Source organism: Haemorhous mexicanus, chromosome 7, assembly GCF_027477595.1.
Source record: "Haemorhous mexicanus isolate bHaeMex1 chromosome 7, bHaeMex1.pri, whole genome shotgun sequence".
NCBI lineage: Eukaryota > Metazoa > Chordata > Aves > Passeriformes > Fringillidae > Haemorhous > Haemorhous mexicanus.
The window spans coordinates 1,633,447-1,657,230 of NC_082347.1; positions in this window are offsets into that span (position 1 = coordinate 1,633,447).

Below are 23,784 nucleotides of genomic sequence, written 5' to 3' on the forward strand. Positions count from 1 at the left end.
ATTGCTCTGAGTTAACCGTAGCACTTTTGAAGTCCTATGTGTTACACAGAAAGACCTTGAACATACCTGAGTGAGCTTAAGTACAGGGCATTTTAGCAGTCTCAGTTTGGTTTCTAGTCACTGAGAAGACTTCATTTAAATGATTAGCAAAGAAATAATGATCAGACCGTTATGCCCCGTGCTCTATGTATTTTTGACTTAGGAGTTAGTTACCTGTCATCATTTGTTTTGTCCTTTAGGATGTGCATTTATTTGTCTGGTTCAGTCAGAATTAAGACTGTATTTGAGTTTATTGCACACTATGGAGAACTTGAGAGACAGAGCACTGATACAAAGTTGGGCTTGTGTGGTTCAGACAGCTCATTGTATAGACAGACACATACCAGTGTGCTCTGTGTATGCTGGGATCAGCTGACAGGATATGTTATGTGCATGAGTAGATTTTAAGTTGGGTTATTCTGTCTTAAGACTGATCTGGAAAAACTTTCCCAAACATCTAAGGTTGCTATTTCGAAGTCCTGAGGTGAGACTTAGTACAAACAAATTAGTGTTTAAAAAATACTGGTTGCTGTTAGTGATAAAGTTGTATCATAATAAGTGAAATTCCCAAAGAGACTCATGCTGATGAGTCAGGGTCAGTTCAAAATTTGCAGTAAATGCTCTTGGTAGCATGTTTTCCAATCAAAAAGCAATAGCAAAGTACTTAGATGTATTGCTGGGAATTAAATACTTCTCTGTTGGGGAAGATGAAACAGGAAAGCCTTACAAATATGATTGCCTGGCAAAAGATTTTGAGAATATAGAAACTATAAGCGAGATTGAAATGAAAGCAAGCTTTGACATCCCTTAGTTACTGAACAACAGGAAAACAATGGTGTGGCCGGCTGAAGGTAATCCCCTTTTGATGAAACAATTCCCTCTGCAAGCAGGCAAGTCCAAGGGTTAGAGCAGACCCTCCCAGCTTGGCAGAAGGGGTCTGAAGAGTAGTTTTTAGGGTTTAAAATGTAGCACAATATGGTAATGTAGTGATTCTTATAGGCTGTATGTAAATGCTATAGGATTTGTATGTTGTACTAGATTGGTTAGTGAGAATCAGAATATTCAACACAGAAGATGATGTATTGTAACGGGAACTTCGCTCTCTTATGCTCTTGCTTTTGCTCTTGTTCTCTTGCTCTTGCTTTTACTCTTGCGCCCTTACTCTTACTCTTGCTCTCACTTTTCTATGCTCTTAGCTCTTGCCTTTTACGTTATTACCCTCTCATCCTCTCTCTTCTCTCGGGCCTGCTCCGAGCTGCAGCTGGCAGCTCCCAGCAGGGCCCTGTACCCACGCCCTTCGCAATAAACCGCAAGTTCCACGACCTGGCTTCAGAGATCTCTCATCTCTGTCCATCCCGACTGTGCTAACCCCCAGTCTCGCCTACACTTCTCTAGAGCTAATTGGTTTTGTTGGTAGTTTTTCAGATGTACACTAGGAAGACCACAAATAGTTTGGACTGTGAAGGCTCATCTCTGTTTTGAGACACAGTGCTTGGCACAAAGCACTCTGATGTTGTTTTCCCCCCTTGATGCTGGATGCTGATTACAAGCCATATATCTGCAAATATCACTCCTGGTTGGAGCAGGAGTGTCAGGGAATCCCTGTACGGGAGCCAGTGCTGTTGGAGAGCATATCCCAGTCTCCCAATGGGAAATACCAGCATGCACTATGATGTACAACTGTATTACCTATTAAGTGATTATTTAGGGCATGTAGAAAAGAGAACACCCTATAAATTAAGCACAGAACAAGATGCATTTTTATAACTGTTCCTGTGTAACGGGAATTCTCTGAGTGTGCTTATTGTGCTTTACTCTCTGTATGCTGTTGTTGAGGAGGATCCCAGGGAGGCAGCTCAGAAGGGAAAAAGGTATTCTGTGCACATATTCAATCACAGTTTAAACATAATTAACTCAAGCTGCAGACATGAACCCCTCCTATTCCCTTTTCCCAAACATTTGTCTGAATTTTGTTATGTCTGCTGAGAGCAAATGCTAAGGTTGTGTTGCCTACCCTGAGTGCCAAACTTGACTTGTATGCAGGAATGTGCCCATACTAGTCAAATCCAGGGAGAAGAAGAGTTCCCTGTAATTTACCTTGACAATTATAATCAAATTCAGTTCAATTGATGAATGTTTGATCTTCAGGGCTTATAATAAACACAGAGAAGAAACACCCCAGAAGCTATTTTATTGAATAAATTTAAATAATGCATTAATTTTAGAAAATAATTGCATATGAGTAAATGGCTAAGTTAATCAAAGTATTAATTTGTTCAGCTCTTAGGGATATCTAAAAACTTAAATAATCTGTAAATATCACATTTGGCATTTGCAAGCCTAGCACAAAATATGAGTTGGATGTAGTGCACACACAGCTGAAGAGAGACTAAGCAAATATGTTTTAATGATGCTTCATGGGGGCCAGTAATTGTCAGGTTTGGGAATGATATAGGAAATTGCTCAATTCCAGTTTCAGGCCATCAGTTAATGCGTATTTTTCTCAAGACCAAGCACTTGGTGTTGACTCCCAGTCCATGCCATGCATGGACATGTGCTGGCTATACACAGCCTTTTGGCAAAACTTCTTGCCTGTAGTAAGTGAAATGCAAGGTGTGTCTTTATTTATAAAGCATCCTGACTGTGTGGCTTAGCTAGAAAAGAGAGAAAACGGAGAGGTGCCACTGGCACATGAAGTCCCCATGCTGTGGGTGCCGGAGGTGATACCAGGCTGGGTGAGGCAGCAGATCACTGTGAGCCCCTCTGCTGCCTGTGGTCTCAGCAGAGGCGAGCAGGACCTATGTAGCACAGGCAGGTTGGGATGGAGCTTTCCAGAAGCTCCCTCAGGAGCTGCGGGAAAGTGATCTAGGAAGTTACGAACCAAATTTAAAGTGGCTCTGTAGCAAATGTGGGTCTGTTGGCAGAGGTTGAGGGCTGGCACCAAGCTCTGGTGGTCTTTGCTGTAGTTTGGCCACCCCTCACAGCCCATCAAGTTGCAGGATCGGTGCAGCTGTACCGAGCAAACAGAATGGTGGTATGATGCCTACACAAATGACAGCACTGAAGGTAGGTGTTTAAAATTGAAGTTAATGCTCCTCTGGTCCTGCTGTGCCTGCTTTGTGTATGTGATACATTCATGGGGAGAAGTACTGTGTTCTTTCCTAGACTGAAAGGAGATGTTAATTTCTTACAAAGTATCTATCTTGATCTGATTTAGTTATTTCTATCCTGGCATGTGGCTCTGGTGTGGTGTATTAACAATCTCACAGCAGTCTTAAATAGACTCAATGAAATTAATGTGAATATTAGTCAAATACTCTCTGACAATTTTCTTAGGCTGTACTGTGACAAGAGTTGTGGTTGAAAAAAAAAAGATTATTTTCTTTTGTTATTTCACTTGATATTGATGTGTGGGGTAACATATATGGTAGTTAGTTTTTATAGTAGATTCTTTATCCTGATTTAGTCAAGACACTGGAGTCTGGTATTTGTGTTAAATATTGTATCAAGTGATTTGCAGTACCTGTGGGGTTTAGTGGGATGAGAACTACTTGTTTTTTACTAAGAAACCTGTGGTTCCTTTAGTTAGGGCTTTGGATTGCTTTTGTCCTCCATTCTCAAAGGAGAAATGCAAATACTGCTGAAAAATTATATTTTGATTACAGACAAAGATACCAAAAACATAACAGAGATATTTAGGTTTGCTTGTTTTTTGCCAGATTTATTTTGAAGTACATAAATTATGTTCCATTGCCTTCCTGCTGAGGAAATAACACACAGGAGCTTGGATGAGACATGCAACTATACAACCACTGTTGGCCTGGGCTTTGGTGGTTGAGTCCTGTAGGATCTTACAGAGAGGCACCCCAGGTACAGCAGGACCCAATGGACGTTTTTGGTGGGATGTGGGAAAACCAGACTCTGCGTGTGTAGACTGTGAAGAAGCTAGCACATGAATTTTGATTGTGGAGTGGCTGAGATGCTGGGCAGCTCATTCAGCTGAAGGGGGCTGTCTGAGCAGGTGAGGAGGTAGGTGGCTGAGAGTCTTGCTCAGGGCTGCTTTTCCCATAAGCAGGAGCCAGCAGGCTCCAAACGAGCTCCCTATGGCTTCCCCTTAGTTTTGGTGGTGGCTCTCACTTCTTGGTCAGCCCCACTGTGGGAAAACTCTCTGTGGCCTCACTATGCTTCCTGCACACAAAACCTTCTGTTCCTCCTTATTTGTCACTCATTAAAGTAAATTTGTTGATTTAATGCAGTATCCCCTAGGAGAGGGTGACCCTGTCCTTGGGCAAGGGTGTGCTCTCTGGTCCTTGTGACAGTGTCTGGATGTGATGCTGGTTACTTTCCTGGCTTGCCTGGCTTTCTTCACCCATAAAAGCTTCTGAAATATACATCCTTTGGATTTCACTGTCACCAGGTAATCCGATCAATATAACAGATGGCTGGCAAAATTCAAGCAGGGCCTTGAAGCTAACACAGAAGGTATATTATATTATAGACTGACCTGTTGCACCTTAGGTTATTTCCTTATTCATGCACAACAGCTATTTTATTCTGTCCTGCATTTCCTGAAGAAGAGCATTTTGTGGAGGAAAAAAGAGCCTCTTAGCCTATTGAAAGATGCAAACTCCATTTTATCTTGTCTTAAAAATAATCACTGGACAAGTTCAGTATTTCTGCTTTTTTTTTTGTTATCTGGTGCATTAGGAACCAAAACCAATGCATTTAATGTTATTGATGTTATTGTCTTGGTTTGAAAGACAGGTGTCTGCTAGGGAAGGCAGGAGCCTCCCTTGGAATGAAAAAAAAGTAAACCCTTTCCCTCCGAATTATTAATAGTTTTGAAATTAAGGGCGCTCTCAGGCAAATGTATGAGAATAGGGATAACAGTTCTTTACTAGTATGTATAACAAGGCAAACAAAAAACAACCACAGCACGCTGGCACTTTCCCCTTCGTAGCAGTTCCAGGCACAGCAGCAGGGGACACCGGTGAGCACAGCAGGTGCGATGATTCCCCGGTGGCAGCAGGGGGCGCTGTGTTGCCATATGCTTGAGCACGGGGTAATGGCAGCTCAGCCAAGATGGGAAGGGATGGAACAGAGGCTCTGCTTCACAAACCTTAGGGCAGCCAATCCTGGTGCCCCAGAAGGACTCCGAGGAGCACCAAACTGAAAAGGCAGGAAGAAGCAAAAATCCTGGGCTAGTGGATGAGATGTATCAGAGACTCCGGAGCCATGACTGGAGCCGTGGGATGTCTCGGCAAGCAGGGGACATGGGCTACAGAGCAGCAAAAAACTCTGGGCAGCATCGAAGAAGCCGCAGGGGTGGAGCAGTGGCAGCCCAGTTTCCACCAGGGCAGGCAGGAGCCAGCCCAAGATCCCAGCACCTGAGCAGATGGGAATAGGGCCCTCTTTAGTGAGGTAGGTTCTAATAAGGTCCCAGTTCAGTGGCTGCTCTTACAAGCAAAAGCTCACCTCTTGGAAGAAGAAACAGCTCTGGACTGGGCTCTGGCGGCAGCAATGAATTCCCTTCCCAAGCAATGGCTTCAGCCATCCTCCTCCCAAAGGAGAGAGCAAGAGAGAGCCAACAGCTGCCCAGCCCCATCCCCTCAGGCTTGGCCATTTCCCTGTATTGTCAAGTACCCCGCCATCAGTGCTCCCTAGCAACTCAATGGGAAAAAAAATCCACAAGTAAAAAGGAAAGAAATCCAACCCCCAACAGTTAAATACTTAAATGTGCTGGCATTTATCTTTTCAGCCATGTTTACTGGAGTAATTACAGATTAGGAGTGATCCTTGCTGACCTTTAAAAAAGGGCCCTAAACAAAAGGCAAAACAACATTTACAAATGTTATGCTGAACAGACCCTCAAGTGCTTGCCATGATATCAGTATTTATTTAATACAAGGGAAGTAAAAGACTTAATGAAGACAAAAGGTATTCTGATACGTCCTAGTAGAAATTTCAGTTGAAGTGACTTGGAAAGAAAAAATCCCAATGCAATATTCTTCTGTGATAACTAAGGAGAAAAAAGCAATCCTCCAGTTACAGTTTTGAAAATACAGAATAATCAGTCCTTGCAGAAAAATTAGGATTCCCCTGCTATTTTTCAATTGTGACTTTACTGTTAAACCCTAATTAACTTAAATACAAGTTTGTTATTTAAATATGAAAATAACTCATAGCTCAAATAACAAGATCAAAATTGGAACTCAAAATATTCATATTGGCTGTTTATCTACTTGTTGCCTCCCATGTGTTGTACATTATCAAATCGGTAGTCAAATTTATAAAAAAATTTATAAATTTATTAGATCGACAACCAAAAAAATTGAATATTATAAAACTGCCACAGCCAAGACAGCGTCAACCCTGGACTTTGACGCTGGGTGAACTTGGGACAGACCGATGTAGTGTCAGCGTCTCCCCAGAGTTTCACACCAACTGCTCCAGGTAGCCAGCTTATATACAGTTTATTCTGCCTGGAGCAGAAGTGACCTAAGATTTCTGTACGTTCCTACATATGTATAACGGGAACTATACAGATTCAGTCCCGTACAAAAGTCAGTCCATCGGTTTGGATGGCTGTCTGGGCTCTTCGAGATAGTCCTCTTTTCAGTTGTAGCCAAGACGTCACCGTTCCTTGATGTAATCTCTTCCAGGTGTTGTTTGGTGAATGTTCTGGACTTTCCTGGGAAATGGTCGATGATCACCCAGGAAAGACTCATTCACTCGTTAATGGCCATGATTTTATCTGGGCGAGTCCGGGAAATCTTTTGAAGAGAAAAGCCCTGCTTCTGGCCATGGGGGTCAGAGGCATGGTTGGATCTTTATAATTTTTATACAGTTTCCAAAGCATGAATTATCTATATCATATACTACACATGGAAGCAATTAATTTTAGTACTTGAATATTTTCATGCATTCTGTGGGATGGTTTTATACAATTTACATAGAGAAAGTGTTTATTCCCAAGAGCCATCTCATACAATGACAAAATTTTCCCCTAGTGGTATTGCAGGCATTGCCTGTTGAAGTTGCATGGAAACCCTGCATTCCTGCCCTACCTAGTGGCTGTCCCATCCCTTTATTGGCATGAGCAAAAATTCTCTTCCCATCACAGAGAACTGCAGCTGGGGGCCCCTTCAGTCCCAGTTTGGAGTAGCTTGTGCCCACAAACATGAAACCTGAGCAATTTGGGTAGCTGGAGAAACCACTGCTGCTTTTAATTTGAGCTGAGGCCAGAGGTTTGCTGCATTGGGGTGGCAGTGCTCCTCTGAGGATGAATATTGGCAGCTTTGGCAGATTTGGGAAGACTCTGTTCCAGAATAGAAAAATTTGCCCAGATGTCAGTATTGCCACAAGTGATTTCCTGTCTCTGTCCTGGTCATCTGATTTGGTTATGGAGATTTGCTTGGTTTTGTCTCCCCTGAGCATCGATACGTATTAGAGAGAGAGCTTATTAATTTTCCTCCATCAAGTGTCTTCTCATCATGGATCCTGTGCAAGTGTGTTCCCTTTGGAATGCTTTAATAGCATGGACACAAAAGCAAACATTTTGGCTGGGCAACTATCATACAGGTTCTAACATTAATATTACTTTTAGACTGCCTTCCCCACACCACCTATAGTGGACTGTAATTTCTTTTTCACTTTTACAAGGAACACTGGAACTGCTTTGTCACTGGTGTAATTTCTGTCCCAAAGGACAAACTAAGGCTGATTTTCCTTTGGATAAGAGTCAACTTCTGTCTTAATTCTACCTATGCAAAACTGTTTATGCTCACCTCAGTATTTTACATATTGTCCTCTGTGACCCATTGCATTTCGATGGTGCTATCAGATATATTTCAAGACCATTGCCTGTTTTGCTTTTCCAGGGAACTCACCCTGATGTTCCCATTGAGGCTTAGTCAAGGAGGGACAGAGTGCTGTCTGGCAGTAGCCCAATATCTGAATTAGAGGTCTCAGGGTCTCTTTCCTTGTCAAGAAGGATCCTAATGTTTCTCAAAAATACTTCATACTAAAAAATTATTTTGGATTGCTTGAGCATCACACTTTTTGAATTACTGTTTGACAAAAAAAGTGGGTTCAGTGATGCGCATTGGTAGTAGTTGGCAATACGTTTAGAAAAATAGTTCTTGCTTGGCATTATATTCTGTTGCTCATTCTGGGTGTGCTGTTTTGTCCAGACACCCACAGTTGAAGATTATGGGCATTGCAGTAGCAAAGCTTAGCAATCCTCTCCCTTTTCCTGTGCCAGCCCGGAAGCTGATCCCGTTGTCCCTTTGTTTCTCTTCTGTGTTCCATGACAAAAAGGAAAATGACCCTGGCCTGTCACCTTGGCTTTACATTTTAAAAGTTCTGCATGCTTTTCTAAAGATGGACAGACTTCCATGGAGAACTAGCTCCACATCATGTCTGCAGGACCTCTGTCCTGAGGCAGACCCTGGATTAAAGTCTTTCACACAAATTTAGAGGCACACGCAGAGAGGGAGAGCAATGTTTAATTATGCAAATATTTTTCTGGGCTTTAATATTAAACTGGCATAGACCAGTCATAGCAGCTATGCTGATGACAGACTGTGAGTGAGCTGCTGTGCCCCAGTGCTGCATTATTGGAGAGGACGTAGTGGATGTGGGTGCAGGAGGTCAGGGTCTGGCTGGCAGCTCCTGGCATTGCTGGAGAGCTGTCTGCAAGGCTGAGCTTCCCACAGCTCCTGCTCACCAAAAAGGTGGAGATGACATTTCTGGGTGAAAACCCAGTGTATGGGTTTGGCTATAGTATGGCTTTGTACCATGTTATTTAAAGCTCTCTCAGTGTTAGTTCAGGCTGTGCATGGCTCACCTGTCTGTAGTGTATGTGTGAAGACACTTGTCTCTAGTGCTTTCCTGGCAGCTGTGGCTGCAGTGACTTGAATGGTGAGGGCTGTGAAGTAAGAGGTACTGCATTCTGACTAGCCTGTGCTTGGTCAGCCTTCTGTCACGAGGAGCTCATTTAATTGGGCTGGACTTGATGAGCTTATGTGGGAATCCAACTACAAAATTTCCTCTGGGTGAGTGCTTTGCCAGGAGGATGGAAGTTAGCTCCCTTCCTTGCAGGGCTTCCCTGCAGTTTGTGAGCACTGTTCATGGAGGAACTAAGCTTTCTGAAGGATGCAGATATGGATGCACTAGTGTTATGATGATGCAAGACAACTGCATTTGCCAAACTTGACATGTTTTAAAATGTTGTTTCCCTTAACTCTTCAATATGGCACATTACAAAGAAGTTTTAAGGAAGCACATGTATATATTTTTCTATTTAATTTCTACTTTTTTCCACTAGGGAGTTTCCCCCCCAAGCTTTGGTGCTTTTGCCCAGTACAGTGGCAAGGCACATAATTAATATGGCTGATGTGTTTCTCTCAAAAAGGTTGGCATTGAAGCTGTGTGAGTCTCCCTTTCCTGTGCTGATTTGTGGAACCTTTTCTGCTGTGGTTGTTTTCACTGTTTAATTTTCATAGCCTTCTGGATCCTTATGTGGGTGAGCAGAATTGCTCATCTGTGAGATATCTAAGGGACATGGTAGAAAGGGTGCATTTCTGATATCCTGTTTGCTTGGTGGTTGTGTTCAGGTGACTCTTGCCTTGTGTGACTCTTGCCTTGCAAGACAATGGAGGAGGAAGAGGAATATTGCCTGCTGCTGTGTCAGATTAGGTAATGATTTTCTAGCTCTCACATGCTGTATCAGGTTTGTGTCAGTGTCCACACAGAGCCTTGTTTTGCTATCAAAAGAAAGACTTGAATTAGGCAAAGAGTAAGGTAGGAGCAGCAGAGCTACTGCTGAGCACGGTTTTACACTTCCTCTATTGATTAATCATTGTAATCAAAGATCACAACTTTGTTTTCTGGAGTTAAATTTTTTTTGGTAGCTTAGACAGTTCCAGCCCGCATGATATATATTTATACAAATAACCAACAGCTCTGTTACTCTAAAGCAATAGGTTTGTAGGAAGAGGAAATGAAAACACAAGTTATGTGGTATTTTGGGTACAAAACCAGGCACTTCAAAATGTTCCTTCTTGTTCTTTGCCAATACTCAGTCCAGAAGTCTTTGCTCTTGATGCATTTCAAAGCCAGAAGATGAGCAGAGGCATTCCTATACACAAACTGAGATAACTGAGCTTAATTGCCATCCGCCACGTTTCTGAGGTACCCATCTGAGGTATTTATTATGAGAAGAGCTGTCACGAGGTGCTTGGTAGAAAATGAGAATAGTTGTCAGTGCAGGTTTGTAGACTGTCTCATGTTTAACCACTTGCTGGGGAGGGGGAGGCTGGTTGTGTAATGAAAACACAGACAATGTGTCTGGTTATGAAGGGGGATTGTTAGAAATGAAGTAGAGCCAGGATTTGACTGTTTGCTTTTATGATTTACTAAGGCACCTGCTTTTACTTTGGGGTCTGTATGTTTCATTTAGGAGGGTTTTGTGGTAAGGAGGGAAGGTAATTGAAAAACATTTTGGGCAGTGACAATCAGCCCTTCCCTGTAACAGAATTGTGTTCTGCTGTTTTCACTCTCAGCTTGCTGACAAGAAAAAGGTAGCGTGGTATGTGTGCGTTTGTAAATACTGCCTTACTTCCAAAGGTAGGTAGATAATTTAAACAATGCTCTGCTTGAGAAGGAGGGAACAGAGTGGTGAGGCTTTAATATGCTGATGCAGGGAGAGGGGGATTGATGTTTAACCAGGGAGTGGTTCAGGAGGTAGACAGGATATGAAAGCTGGATTTCTGGGCATCCCAATCTGTTTGGCCTCAGGTGTGGAACAGTTTCAGAACTTTTGAGGCTGCCAGTGAAATCTGTGATGAAACGCTGCTCCAGACTGGGTGCCCTAGGGAGCGACTGCTTGAAGGAGGCTCTGAGGACAGAAGGGAATTTTAATTTAGGGGATTTTGGTCTTTCTGGTGGTTTTGTGCGAAGTAGTGGTGTCCCAGTGAAGTATAAAGAGGCAGCACTGGTGGTTGGTTTCCTTGCTGCTTTTGAAGGAGGGTGAGTGAGGTCTAAGGAAAGATTAGGGATTGCATTTCTTTCTGATGCTTGGTGGTAGCTGAAAACTTAGACTGCAGCTCCATCACATCAGCAGATGGACGTTATGTGAATGTGAGGAAGAATATAGATGTTAGAAGAACAAGCATATGGAGAAAGCGGGGAGGGCAGGAGGAGGGAAGGATTAACAGGTGGGAGTTAGAAAAATAGTGAGTGAGGTGGAAGGGGAGGAAAAGCCTTTCTGCCAGACACATCCCCTTTTCCTTTCCTGGGAGAGGCTGTTCCCCAATGAGGAGTTTGCGTACCTGATGATGGCATCTGCGACACAGGAGATGGAGTTTGCCAGGTTTTAGGCTGCAAAATAAAGACCAGTATGAATTCACAGGGAAAAAACAGCCCCATTTCTCAATCAGCAGTCTGCATCTGTCTGTGCTGCTGGGTCCCTGCTGCAGAAGGGCTTCCAGAGAGCAGACCTGATTGTCAGACCAGAGGCTATGTGGGGCTGTGATGCCTCTCTGTTAGGACCAGAAAGGAACCCCCACTACATCCTCATACTCCACTTAGTTAAAACTGCTGAGAAAGGAGAGGAGGAGTATCAGGCATTGCTTCCCCTGATGGCTGTACCATGGAGAATGAGTTAGAGAACTACAAATACTTAGAGGAAAGAGCCTGCAAGGTTTCACTGTTCAAACCTAAATCCTTTCAGCTGGTCACAGGGTGCAGCATAGCCGTGTTGTTTGTAATGAGTAGAAAAGTTGCCCATTTTTTTAAAAGGTTGCAGAGTTCACAAGTTACACCAATTGCTGGCAGGCTGGAGTTCTAATTGTTTGTTGTTGATGGTTTCATGTTTTGTTCACCTGTTGTTAATAGTTTTTTGTTAACTACCTGTTGTTGATGATTAGGAATCCCCCTTTGTCGAGTACCACCCTGCTGCTTCCTGGAGGATGGCACCCAGGATGGTGAGGAGGAGGGGACAACAGGGTTGGCATGCAAATGAGGAAACCCCTCACCAAACCTAGCAAAAACCCCTAAAAACAACGAGCCAACACGGAATTAAGAGATTGAAGTGATGTCTAGACGTGAGGAACAGAATCCCATGTCCTCTGAGACCCTTTTAACCTTTCACCCTAACATAAAAGACATTGGCTAGAAAGAGGACCCCCAATGTCAAACCAAGAATGCGGGAATCTCTTGGTGCTCGTGAGGATGGAAGCCCCAACTCTGCCTGCAGACCAGCAGACAAAGCTGCATTTTTCCTCCTCCTCTGTGCCACTCCTGGAAGCAGTGGCAGTGTGAGTGCAACCCATCAATTCTTCCCACCTGAGCTGATTTTCAATAAAGGCATTAAAAAGGAGATAGATCTCCCGCCCTATTTATTTCATTGTTGATGGTTGTAACTCTGGGCCCAGACAATGAAACATCCATGGCTGCTTGGAAAAGCCCTTAGGGGAAAAAGAGGTGAAAAACTTCAATATGGCAGTGGCAAGAGCTGTTAACTGAAAAATCAACAATGAGTAAGGATGACCTGAATGAGTAAAGGATGATATAGCAAACCCTTTCTCTCATTTCAATGGCATCTCTCTTTTCCTCTTTACTGCTCTGCTTTTATGTTCATGCAGACAACAGGCAATGAGACAAGGATTTGCAGGGAATATTTGGAATAAGTTGTATTTTGGGATTTGTACTCTTTGTGGGGTTTTTGGTAGCATAATAGAACAATGCATTTTTTTCAAAACCACCTCAATCCTTGTTGCTTTTACTGTCGGTTACAGAGAAAAAGTGATCTGATAGCTGCACATTATATATAATGCGTTTGAATACATTTAAACACACACTGATACTGCACGCTCACAAGAAGAAAGCTAGGAAATTCTAAAGGTAGGCTGTTTCAAGAAACATTTTTGATTTTGCAGGCTGTTACCAGTTAAAGCAAGGTGCCTGATCAACCATCCAAAACTGTCAGATTCTGTGATAGTCTGGTGCTTTGGTCTAAGCAGCCCAGACTGTGTGGCTGCTCCCCACGATGTTGTTCGTGATGTGTGTGCACAGCACTGCTGTCACAGGAAGGTTTTGAGTAACTCATGAGGTATCTGCACCAATCATAAACTGTCCATCCAAAACAGGTTTAAACTCAAGTGCACTTTTTAGGCCACTTTAAGGCCATTTCATGGCCTAGATGGGAGTATAAGAGACTCTAACAGATGAACAAATCCCTGTGCTGTCTGTACATCTTAGGACTGAGTGCTCTTAAACTCTGCTGCTATATTTGGTTGTTCACATAACTTTATTTAGAGCACAGATAAGGGCACACACAGTTCTCCAGTCATCCCTTCAAACAGCAAGAAATTGGGCAACTGTTGATTTTTTAACTTGTAATGAATAGAAAAATCATGTGCATTTCTGTGTTCTGAGGAAGTTAACAGTAAAAGTTTCTCTGGTGCTTCCTGGTTTGGGAGTGAGCTTGAGCAGAGCCGGGGTAAGCTGCCTCAGGTGTTCCTCTATGGCTCTTAGAGCGAATGTCAGAGAGCAGCTCAGCTTTGTTACTTTAAGTGTCTTACAATAACCTCAATTTACAGCTATTTGGAAAGGATGCAGCAGAGCAAGTTGGCGAACCCCTGCTGAAGACAGAAATTTGACTTCAAGTAGTAGGCACAAGCTCTTGCTGTGACTGCTGGCAAGGAGCTCACAGCCTCTATTATTTGATGACTGAAAGCATCTTACAGCTGTTTAAACTTACAGAAGTCTGAGAAGAAAGCAGCAGAGTGGAACACATTGTTTGTACGGGAGGTATGAGTGCATGTGCACCCGGGCTGTGTGCCCCTGAAGGGTTTGTCATCTCTAGGGCTGCCCACCAGCAGCTGGGCTCATCCCAGCAATCCTGAGCTGCAGGATTGGGATTGGTGCAATGAACAACATGATAAAAACAACAGCTTTATCAGAGGGCATTAGCATTTGGAAAATGCAGAAGCAGAAACCCAACCAAAAATGCTTTCCCCCAGAATAAAGACATGCCAAGGAACTGTTCTTCCCTGAAATACCAGCCCTGAGGAGCTATTACCTCGGGCTGAAGATGTAGCTGTCAAGTTAAATGAGTGTGACTTGGTCTGAGACAGTCTCTTTGCTGCAGGTGTGTGTGCAAATCCCTTAGGAGTCAGGACATAACCATTGGGCATAACAGATAGCAATCCTAGGCACCACTCCATACTTCAATAAGCCAAGAGCTTATTGAAGTATGAAGTGGTGCCTAGGATGAGCTTAGCTAGGGCATCTTGGAAACAAAAGCATGCAGTAGGAGCAGATCTTAACCGAGATTTTAATTCTCTGGACTGACTGACTTTAAAGGAAGGACATGGGGATTGGCTGGGAACACAGTTCTCTGCCAGCACACTGAGCAAAATGCAGGGCCTTAGCATTTCCTCATGTTCTTTATACTGATCTGGTGCTACAGAATGAAATTCTGTTCTGTATAGTACTTTGGCCTAAAACCTTTGCAAACATACAGAAGCTCTTGGAAAAGAACCACAAACAAACAAACAAACAAACAAATAAACAAAACTGCACAGTAATACATAGTTTTGCCGGTATACTTTCTGAACTGGCAAGCGTGTATTGCCAGTGTTTCCAAGCTCCTTATGGATCAGAGGTTCCAGAGATATATCTAGTTTTAAATGAAGCTGAGATTGTCTTTTATGCATGTGGCTTAAGAAACCTGAATTTAAAGCAAGTACAGGACTGCAGCGCTGCAGTTAATTCATGAGACCTGGAAACACCTCTAGGGAGCATCATTCTCCCACCACTCTTCTGTAGAACAGGCTCCTGTGATTGAGAGAAGTGTGAAAGCTTCTGCACTAGCCTTGGTGCATTTTCTGCATGGAAGGGAGTTCAGGGTGCTAGGAAAAGGCTATTTAAGGAAACTCCAGAGCTTACTGGTTTTGGTGATTCTTACAACTTTACTGGCATTGTGGCATTTAGTGCCAATGCCACTGCTCCTGGGGAAATCTGATGAGTCTGATGATGTCAGAATATGAGCATCTCTTACTCTAGTGATCCCACGGTAAAGGGAAAAATGAGGAAAGAAGGCAACATTTACAGGGAGGAAAAAATAATACATTTCCCAATATTCATTTTTGAGGTTTAATGACTTGGTAGGGACATTGTTTTGATTACACACTTGCTTATAAGTCCAAAATCATGTTTGTTTTGATTTTAATTTGGGTGCAGTTAGTGATATGCTATAAACTCTAAATTAATCCTGTCATCTGGCACATTATTCTGTTTTGTCTCTGCTACTGAACTGATTTTCTTTTCTCAAATGTATAAAATTTGTATGTTCTTGGAAACGGTAAGATTTAACAGTGCTTTGTGGAGTGCTGTTCAGCTGGTGTGTGCATGGCACAGAGGTGCTGAGTGTTATGGTCCTGTTGAAAGATTAGTGAGAAATTCAGCTACATGTTTGTCAGAACCCATAAAACTTGCCAAAACTGCAAGTATGTGATGTCTGGGCTTTGGTATTGACTAGGTACAGTGCAAATACAGGTAGGTATTAAGAACTGAAAACAAGAGTTTATGTATAAAAAACTGCACTAAGCCAGAATTCAAGATGATGGTAGAGAAAAATTGTCATCCCAAGAATACCTATCTAATTGTCCACTGACAGAAAAACAGCTTCCAGGAGTGATTGTTTTCCCAGACACAGCTGTGAGAAGAAACAGTTACAACTGAAATAATATACATACTGTGGGCTTATGATAATATATTAATTATAAAATATACAAGACATCAGAAGTGGTGCCTATTTCCTGCAGGTTGTGGGTTGCCTCTTCTCTAAAGTACTTGTTCACCTGCCAAGTACTAAGAACACTTAAGTATATTTGCTGTGTTTAAAGGGAGTATTTGAATTGGAGGTGAAGACTCAGGGTTATGAAGTTCCACCAAACTGCCTAGGTGCCTAGGGCTCTTGATTGCCTTGTCATTGTGCTAGACATCAGTAGCAGGCAGGGAAGCGGTTTCATCTGTTTCTGTCTGAGATGCAAAATTCTGATTTCTGCTCTGTCCCAGGTGCCTCCCTGTGCAGGTGAGTAGATGGGAGCTTTCCCTCTGTAGATATCTGTGATTTGCAGGGAACAGTGTCTCCACAGCCTTGTTTATAACTTTAGGTAGGTCTGGCTTAATTTTTCAAGAGAACCAAAAAGGCTTTCCAGGGCAATCACAGCACTGCTGTACTGTCTCACTGATCTCCCAAAGACAGTGAGTTTACCTCATAGTGACTAAAGGACCCTTGGTGGCTTGAAGGTGTGCTGGTTTCTGCCCCTTCTGCCACTCCTCCAAAGAGCTGATGGAAGAAATGCCTTTGAGAAGGGGGTTTGGACCTGCTGCAATGCAGTAATGGATTACTGAGAAGCAGCAGTACCAGGGAGCACGAATGCAATTTTCTCCTGCATGATTTGGCTGAAGATCAGTGATGTGCTTCTGTGAATAGGAGCATCATTGATTAAAATGGCATGATTGTTGGGGCCATATTACAGTGGTGTCTCGCAGTGTTGGTAGCTCAAACCTATCTTTTCTTGTTAACCTAAACTCTGAGAAGACTGTAGAAATTTAAAAATCTCCTCCTGCAACCTTTGTAGACCTGGCTCTTGTGAGCCAGACTTGATAGATAAACAAAGAAAATGCATATTTCCTTTCATTCATGCTTTTTTAAATCCAGCTGGAAGAGCTGTATACAGCTTTAAGTGCTGTTGCATCTCATTTGTAGTTGAATATAAGTTGATGGTGATAGATTAGGTGTCAGGTAGCTTGTGAGGACAGCTACCTGGCAATGACATATTATTAGCAGAAGTTGAAATTATTGCACTTGTTCCAAAACAAAAGGTGGAGTTCTATGTATTTTTAACTTGCATTTCTGAACTTTCTGATTGGAACATAGTTCTGGGAGGCCGTAAAATAAATACATGTTTTCTTTATGATGGTCATTAATGTATGATAGTTGTGGGATAGTTTTAGGTGATACTATCAAATTGGAGGAGTTGAAAGCTCACCCCTCAGCTAACTGTTTGTGTTTTAAGATTTTTTTTTTTAGTATTTGTTTAATTCCTTTTGGAAAGGCTGAAGATTACAATATCTATGTATATACCTATGTACCCATTTTCTGTGGCTGGTGGTATTGACATCAATATTTCTGCCATTTCCTAGACTGTTTCCTTCATGCAAGACTGGCTGAAATTACTTCAAAACATCTTTTTCCCCAGCACCCGAGAGGGAGCACCACAGTGTTTAGGGACACGCTGGACCCAGGGCCTGAGGATGGTGTGTGTGCACAAGTGTTTATCTGGGGTGTTCCTGCAAATCCCAGGATGGGGCTGCAGCCGGGGCCACAGGCTGTGAGCCCTGTTGTGTGAAGATTTCCTGGGACCATAACAACCATGAGATCAGGAGCAGAGGTACCTGGAGGAGAAGCATTTAGCAGTATTTACCAGGGGCTCTCACCAAAGCAGAGTGAGCCCTGGTTTCCCCAGTAATTTAGTGGGGATCTGCTTCCTTGGATGTCTCTGGTATTTGCCTCAGTAGGGGATTATCAGTGGGCCCTGCCTGAAGCACATTATGGGAAATAAGACCTTGAAATGATCAGACTACTCAGGATGCTGTGAGATTTTTACAGTAATGCTCATGCTGCAAGAATCCATGGATCAGGAGGAAAATGGCAACTTCAATTAGTTACTGAGAAAGGGAATTACTGTCATTCAGTGTCTGACAGTCCCATTAAAAGCTGAATGTGAGAATATTTGTTCACTGTTGGGGGGTTTTGTCCTCTCTTTTTCTTTTGTTTTGCTTTTATTTGGCTCTTTTTTTTTTTTTTTTTTAATAGTAGTTTAGGAGAGCTGACTATGAGTGGCTGAGAAGATCTGGTGACTCAAGGGATCTTTTTCCAGTTGCTCATGCTGGAAAGTTTTTGGTTTTTTGTTTGCCTTCTCCCTACCCCACTCCACACCTCTGGGAGCCATTGCTTTTTATGGGGATTATTGCTTTGGAAAACAGAAGGTAGTCCTGTGGCATTTGCTGCCAGCCAGCCCTGAAAAAGCTGGGGAGCATGGCTGGGAGGAGGCCAAGGAAGGGTGTGGAGAGATGCTGTGGAAATCCAGGTGGGCAGATCAGGTGCATAGGAGGGATTAGGGGCACAGTTTAAAGGATTCACAGAGGGTTGAGCTTGACTGATGGCTCTTCCACTCCACCACATTCCTATGAAGGACATCTGTACTCAGGGCTTGTAGCAAGGGACAGTCATTCTCTTGTGTATGCTGACCCCTTGTACAAACACCCTTGCACAATCAACTGTGCATCATTTTGGACCTCATCCCTGTCTTTAGGGGAACCCCAAATAGTACTGTGGTTTTGGGTTGTTTTTCTTCCTCATGTGTGTGGGGCTGACCATGGCAGCACAATGTCTTTCCAGTGTCTCTTGGCAGGGAGAGCTGGACTTGTCCTCTATGGGCTGGCCATTCCTCTGCTGCCAAATGACTCCCTAGAGTTGCAACAAGAAATGTGGTGTTATGCTAGGGAGGAAGTGCGCAGCTACAGCTGCATGTCTCCCTCCTAGAAGCAAAAGAAGATGTTTATAGTTGTCTTATAAGGGATAATTATAGACTGGTTTGCAGTTATGTCAGTGACTTTAAATTACCAGGGATAAAAGAAATGATGAGACAATGTTAATTGAACCTGACAATGGTGTCTTTAAAAATCAAAATAGAAGGGTTTTTTCTTCAGAGTTTCTCAGGAAGTTTTTCATGATGCTAGACTCTCAAGTGCATAATGAACTGAATGCTGCTGCAATGTCCTAATGATGAGACTTGTCCAAGAACTCAGATTTAGAAGTAGTCTATGGAAAGATGACTATGTCCTGGTCATTGTCGTATCAGATTAAAAAAAAACCCAAACCCTGAGATTTAAGGGGTAAGTCCTTATTCCCCAGGGCAATAATTCTACATGTCACTTAAAGTCAAGGTGTTGAATCTCTTCTTCAGTTTGAAAGATGGAAGAAAGATTTGAAAATAATCACAGAAGAACATCTGGTTTGCAGGACCTAACTTGTTACAGGAAAGAAGTTATTGAAACTAGCTTGGTGTTGCCTTTTTATTTTGCTGTTGCTGTTTACGTAAGAGGAACCAATTTGTAGGATTTTCTTAAGAATGCTTTCATGTGCAAAATTTGGGTCTTATAAATCAAAATTCAAGTGGGACAATATTAAAGATGGAAATTTTTATTTACTGGCATACTGGCATACTGGCATAACAAGTTTGGAACAATGTCATCCAATTTAGGGATTGGCAGAGAAGAGTGAAACATCACTGACGTCAGGGTGCTACTTATTTCCTATAAACATTTTGTTAGAACAATGTTCACTTTAATCTTACTTTTCCTATTGTAGTTTTGTACAGACATTCATCTGCCTCTTGCAGTGTTTAATATTCACATACTGAAAGAGTAATTTAAATAGGTAATAGATGCAGAGTGTAACCCCTAAATCTTGTTCATAACAGTGCAAACTATTGAATAGCAACAATTGCAAACATATGCCTGGCTATGCAGGATTCCAACTCATTGGCTTGGGAGAGAGAGCTCACTTTAAGTGACAACAAACAGAGAGCTGACCTATTAAGTGATAACAAACATTTTATATTTAAATATTCATTGCTGAGCCAGATGAACAAAAAGAGCTGCAGCATTTAATTTTATTTCTTTTTTTTCTGTGGAGAGGTCTTATGCGGACTGATGGCATTCCTGGAGAGAGATCCAGCCCTGCAGGAGTAGGATCCACATGCAGATTTTAATCAGGAATGACAGCTCCAAAGCAGCCGTGAGCAGTACCTCTGAGATCTGTACCCCAACTGCTCCTCACACTGGTGTGGAGGGGTAGGTGAGCAGGATGTTGAGCAGTAGCTGAATGATAATGTGTGAAATTTCTGGAACAAATGAAAGCATTTGTTTCTAAAAAGTTATTTCTGCCCATGTTTTAATTAATTCCTGTCTTTTCTGCTCCTGCTGTATGGTTATGTTGTCAGAAGGATAAGCTGTGATAAAAGTTAAATGAGAAGACTTTTCAGTGAGGAGGAAAAACTGGAAGTATGTCCCCATATTTCATAGTTAAAGGGATTATACCTGTCAAGATGTGCTCTAGCTAGATGATGAGTAAGGCTGGGTTAAAAATGGGAGCAACTGTGAGTGATTTAGGAAGTTTGGAGGGTTTTTTGTTTGTTAGTGGTGTGGCTGTTTTTTAAGTGCTTCTGGAGAGCTGGATATCTTCAAGAGTAATGTCATTGTTTTGGGGTCAAAAAAAAACCACTGAGTTGATGCAGAAGGGGTGTGTGGGATTTGCTGTGCCTGAAACAGCTTGTGGGCAGTCTGGGATGTGTAGCACTGTAGGCAGTGGAGTGGGGAAGCCCCCAGAGGTGCAGTATTGTGCATTTATTTCTCTAATTGGATTTTTATGTGAGTGAGATTTGTTAACACTGTATCACAAAGTTTGATGTCTTGCTGAAGAGATCTTCTCCAAAAGAGTTAACAGATACTTCTAAACAAGATCTTCCAGACTAGGCATCCTGAACAGTTGAGATGACCTAGGAAATGCTCATAGCCTCAGATGGAGTTACCATTGCAATCATAATAACCCAACTGGCTTATTACCAAATTCTCCAGCTCCCTGAATTGCTGACCTCACTCCTAAGCTTTCTGTAAGTGCAACTTCTGAGTCCCTGGTGTAAGAAAAGCCTCAACGTCTTTTAGTTATCTTTCTGGCAACTTCTATTAAAATTTCTGACTAAACTTTACAGCTTCCAGCTGCCTTCTTGGCACTAGCTTTATGGAGCTGAGCTCCAGCACTAATGCCGGCCCCATCAGGTCTGCACCTGCCCTTGGCCTGTGATGGTTGCTGTGATGCTGATGGTACTTCTGGTGCCGAAAAGAAGCCTCCTTACTATTGGAATAAAAAAATCCCAAAATTGCCGGGTGGAGAGTGCCTGGGCTCGTCCAGCCCTAGTGCTCAAAGGTAGCAGCTGTGAATGTTTCACCTCAGAGACACCTTTGGCTGGCTGGCAGTTAGGCACTCAGAATGAGTCCAAGCAAAGTAGAAACTCAGTTTACTGCTAGTGGAAAAAGTTCAGGCGATGGTGAAGAGAAAGAGAGCGAATTCCGCTGGAGGGTTAAATCCAGAGTTTATTCCAGGGTGACAGAGTTCTGAATCTCAGTAACAACTCCAACAGAATCCAGACCGCATGGCTTCAGTGTCTTTTAAGCCCACAGGGAGGGGGGAGGGAGAGGATAGGTGAACCACCAACCAGGTGGGAGGGGGAGGGTCTCAGGGGACAATGACACCTGGACAGGCCAATGACCCCAGGTCTGAGAAGCATCTTTTGAACTTCTGCCAATCACACGATGTCCTTACTGGAATGTGGAACTTGACAGACAGCACTTAGGAAGAGGGCAAGGGGGCAGGGGAAAGGGAAGGAAGAAGTTGGCACACCTGAGGGACAGGATATAGCTTCACACCACAACACCTTACAAAGCAAAAATAAGAGTCAGCTGGCATGCTCAACTCCTGCTGCTGCAAATAAGCTCAAGTTTTCTGAAGGCTGCCTGAAGTGGCAGCCTTTCCACTGCCACAGAAACATGAGGGTCAATGTTAAAGACTAACAGAAGCCTATTGTAAAGGCTTCATCCTTGAGAAGCCCCCAAACACCAACCCATGTGAGGAGTACCTCCTCTAGCCTGAAATTACTGAAAAAAGAAAATGTGTCAGGTATTTAAGGGGTAACAATTTTCTGATATGTATTGATTTCATGAGCTAAAACCAAGACGTACTGAATGTTTATCTGGGAGGTACAGCAGAAAATTAAACTAAAGGGGATTTGGAGGATGTCTGTTAGAAGAAGAAAGTTCAGTTCTATCTATGCAATTTTCTGAAAATAAATGCACCCACACTCCATAATCCTTAATTTTTATGCTCTTTTCCATTTCTAGCAGTTGTGAAAACTGGGAACAGAAACTAGTTTGCTATCCTTTTTTAGCCAAAAGGACTTCATAGAGTAAAAAAAAGTTAAGAAATTTCTGTTGTGCAAGACTGGTAGGTCTTCTTGCAAAGTAGGACAGAGTTTATAAGGCATAACGTAGGCCAAGCCATTTGACCCTTGCTGGGTTGAACAGAGGGCTGGGATTTACCTGAACTCAAAGCTGAATTGGGAGAGTTGGATTTGTATCTACCAGGAAGCACAATTTTTAGTTGTCTCAGTAGGTACACAGGGTGAAATAATGAACAGGGAGATGAAAAGCACAAGCAGTGGTTTATGCTAATGTTATGTGGAAGGAAGAAGAAAAGTAAACTGAAAGACTAACAGATAATAGAAATACCCAGTCATGATCTTCCTGTTTGCAGCAGGGTAAAATGCAGCTCCTCAGAACAAACGTGAATGTCAGAAGCCCATGGGAGAGATGAAATTACCCAAAGGTTAGGTACAAAAACAAAGATTCCGTGTGTTGAGGTATGTGTGTTATAGATGGATAATGAGATGACTGGCTCTCGCAATTAAGGGATGAATATTGTGCAACTATTAAGAGAAGCTTTACTGATGTATAGTACTGTAGTATAGTTCTGTGCAGTAGTGTAGTTTCAATGTCCTCTGTTCTCCCCACAGTTCCCTTTTCCCCCCTATATTGTGACCATCAGACAGCCTGTGTTGTCTAGGACAGGTAAAAAGAAAGTGTGCACATGTGCCCCTTGCATGGGGCAGTTGGGAATGGAAAAGATTGGTGCTTACGGGGTGTGGCATGGCAACACCTGACCTCCAATCCAGTTACAAGAAAGCACTCTCCACTGATAAATGGTAAAGAAGAGCTGGCTGACAGACTTTGGGAGGGGCCAGGGCTGGCTGATGCAGCCCCCAAGAGCTGAAGGCGAAGCATCCATCTTGAAGATGAGCCAGCTGTGTGGTAGACAGCTACGAGGGCAGCTTCCAGGCCTGTTTTTCCTTATTTAGTAATTTTGTTGTATTTTCGTTAAGGTTTAATAAACCTTTTGAATTTTTAAAGTGAGCAGTTGTTTCTCACTGTGGTCCTCACATGGAATGCAAAAATGTTTCCCTTCTGTCAGTCCAGTGCTAAACAGAAACTGTAAAATCAAGTGATAAAGTAAATCAGCTTGAGCAATGTATGTTTGGCTGCTTATTGCTAACAACTGGCCCTGATGAAGGCTGCAATAGTTTTGATGGATATCAGCAGGCTTTTGCATTCCTACAGTATTTGCAGTTAATGAGATTATTGGATTGTTGTGTGATGTATTAAAAAAGCTAATACTGTATTTACAATAGCAAGGCACCAGAGATGTGGATAGATGAGATCAGAGAGAAGGTATGAGACTTGTAAATGGAAATGTATATTTTGGAGGTTTTGTCCATTTACTCTACTTCTTGCAGAGAAGAGAGATGATTTGTTAGAGTCCAAAAATGCCATTAGTATGCTACATTTGAAATGAATACCCAAATCTTCTTTACCATTTTCCTGTGCAAGGAATTTTAATTATCCTCTAAGGTTAAAAGGAAAAAAAAAGCTGGAAAAAAAAATACTACAGTAAACTGGCTTGCTTAGATGTAAGTTTCAAGCAGTAATAAAAGGGACAAAGTGAAAATCTGTAAACAGCATTCATTTTTTACTACAGTACCTTGTGGAAGCAGT